The sequence below is a fragment of the Watersipora subatra genome, chromosome 11 (genome assembly GCF_963576615.1).
Source record: "Watersipora subatra chromosome 11, tzWatSuba1.1, whole genome shotgun sequence".
In the NCBI taxonomy this organism is placed as follows: domain Eukaryota; kingdom Metazoa; phylum Bryozoa; class Gymnolaemata; order Cheilostomatida; family Watersiporidae; genus Watersipora; species Watersipora subatra.
The window spans coordinates 17,709,185-17,712,115 of NC_088718.1; positions in this window are offsets into that span (position 1 = coordinate 17,709,185).

The following is a 2,931-nucleotide window of genomic DNA, read 5'->3' on the forward strand; positions in this document are numbered from 1 at the left end:
CAAACGTCTGACAAAAGTGAAAAATGTAAATTTCCAATTTCAACCAAACATGCTAGAAATGCTCCAATTGAGCTAATTAGCTTATTGTGAGAATATTGCAATTGTCTGACAAAAGTGAAAAATGTAAATTTCCAATTTCAACCAAACGTGCTAGAAATGCTCCAATTGAGCTAATTAGCTTATTGTGAGAATATTACAAACGTCTAACAAAATCGAAAAATGTAAATTTCCAATTTCAACCAAACATGCTAGAAATGCTCCAATTGAGCTAATTAGCTTATTGTGAGAATATTGCAATTGTCTGACAGAAGTGAAAAATGTAAATTTGCAATTTCAACCAAACATGCTAGAAATGCTCCAATTTAGCTAATTAGCTTATTGTGAGAATATTACAAACGTCTGACAACACTGAAAAATGTAAATTTCCAATTTCAACCAAACATGCTAGAAATGCTCCAATTGAGTTAATTAGCTTATTGTGAGAATATTGCAATTGTCTGACAAAAGTGAAAAAAGTAAATTTCCAATTTCAACCAAACATGCTAGAAATGCTCAAATTGCGCAAATAAGCCTACTGTAAGAATTTTACAAACGTCTGACAAAACTGAAAAATGTAAATTTCCAATTTCAACCAAACATGCTAAAAATGCTCCAATTGAGCTAATTAGCTTATTGTGAGAATATTACAAACGTCTGACAACACTGAAAAATGTAAATTTCTAATTTCAACCAAACATGCTAGAAATGCTCGAAATGAGCTAATTAGCTTATCGAGAGAATATTGCAATTGTCTGACAAAATTGAAAAATGTAAATTTCCAATTTCAGCCAAACATGCTAGAAATGCTCCAATTGAACTAATTAGCTTATTGTGAGAATATTGCAATTGTCTGACAAAAGTGAAAAATGTAAATTTCCAATTTCAACCAAACATGCTAGAATTGCTCCAATTGAGCTAATTAGCTTACTGTGAGATTATTGCAATTGTCTGACAAAAGTGAAAAATGTAAATTTCCAATTTCAACCAAACATGCTAGAAATGCTCCAATTGAGCTAATTAGCTTATTGTGAGAATATTACAAACGTCTGACAACACTGAAAAATGTAAATTTCCAATTTCAACCGAAGATGCTAGAAATGCTCCAATTGAGCTAATTAGCTTATTGTGAGAATATTGCAATTGTCTGACAAAAGTGAAAAATTTAAATTTCCAATTTCAACCAAACGTGCTAGAAATGCTCCAATTGAGCTAATTAGCTTATTGTGAGAATATTACAAACGTCTGACAACACTGAAAAATGTAAATTTCTAATTTCAACCAAACATGCTAGAAATGCTCGAAATGAGCTAATTAGCTTATTGAGAGAATATTGCAATTGTCTGACAAAATTGAAAAATGTAAATTTCCAATTTCAGCCAAACATGCTAGAAATGCTCCAATTGAACTAATTAGCTTATTGTGAGAATATTGCAATTGTCTGACAAAAGTGAAAAATGTAAATTTCCAATTTCAACCAAACATGCTAGAATTGCTCCAATTGAGCTAATTAGCTTACTGTGAGATTATTGCAATTGTCTGACAAAAGTGAAAAATGTAAATTTCCAATTTCAACCAAACATGCTAGAAATGCTCCAATTGAGCTAATTAGCTTATTGTGAGAATATTACAAACGTCTGACAACACTGAAAAATGTAAATTTCCAATTTCAACCGAAGATGCTAGAAATGCTCCAATTGAGCTAATTAGCTTATTGTGAGAATATTGCAATTGTCTGACAAAAGTGAAAAATTTAAATTTCCAATTTCAACCAAACGTGCTAGAAATGCTCCAATTGAGCTAATTAGCTTATTGTGAGAATATTACAAACGTCTGACAAAATTGAAAAATGTAAATTTCCAATTTCAACCAAACATGCTAGAAATGCTCCAATTGAGCTAATTAGCTTATTGTGAGAATATTACAAACGTCTGACAACACTGAAAAATGTAAATTTCCAGTTTCAACCAAACATGCTAGAAATGCTCCAATTGAGCTAATTAGCTTATTGTGAGAATATTACAAACGTCTAACAAAATTGAAAAATGTAAATTTCCAATTTCAACCAAACATGCTAGAAATGCTCCAATTGAGCTAATTAGCTTATTGTGAGAATATTGCAATTGTCTGACAAAAGTGAAAAATGTAAATTTCCAGTTTCAACCAAACATGCTAGAAATGCTCCAATTGAGCTAATTAGCTTATTGTGAGAATATTACAAACGTCTGACAAAAGTGAAAAATGTAAATTTCCAATTTCAACCAAACATGCTAGAAATGCTCCAATTGAGCTAATTAGCTTATTGTGAGAATATTGCAATTGTCTGACAGAAGTGAAAAATGTAAATTTGCAATTTCAACCAAACATGCTAGAAATGCTCCAATTTAGCTAATTAGCTTATTGTGAGAATATTACAAACGTCTGACAACACTGAAAAATGTAAATTTCCAATTTCAACCAAACATGCTAGAAATGCTCCAATTGAGCTAATTAGCTTATTGTGAGAATATTGCAATTGTCTGACAAAAGTGAAAAAAGTAAATTTTCTAATTTCAACCAAACATGCTAGAAATGCTCAAATTGCGCAAATAAGCCTACTGTAAGAATTTTACAAACGTATGACAAAACTGAAAAATGTAAATTTCCAATTTCAACCAAACATGCTAGAAATGCTCCAATTGAGCTAATTAGCTTATTGTGAGAATATTACAAACGTCTGACAAAACTTAAAAATGTAGATTTCCAATTTCAACCAAACATGCTAGAAATGCTCCAATTGAGCTAATTAGCTTATTGTGAGAATATTACAAACGTCTGACAAAACTGAAAAATGTAAGTTTCCAATTTCAACCAAACATGCTAAAAATGCTCCAATTGAGCTAATTAGCTTATTGT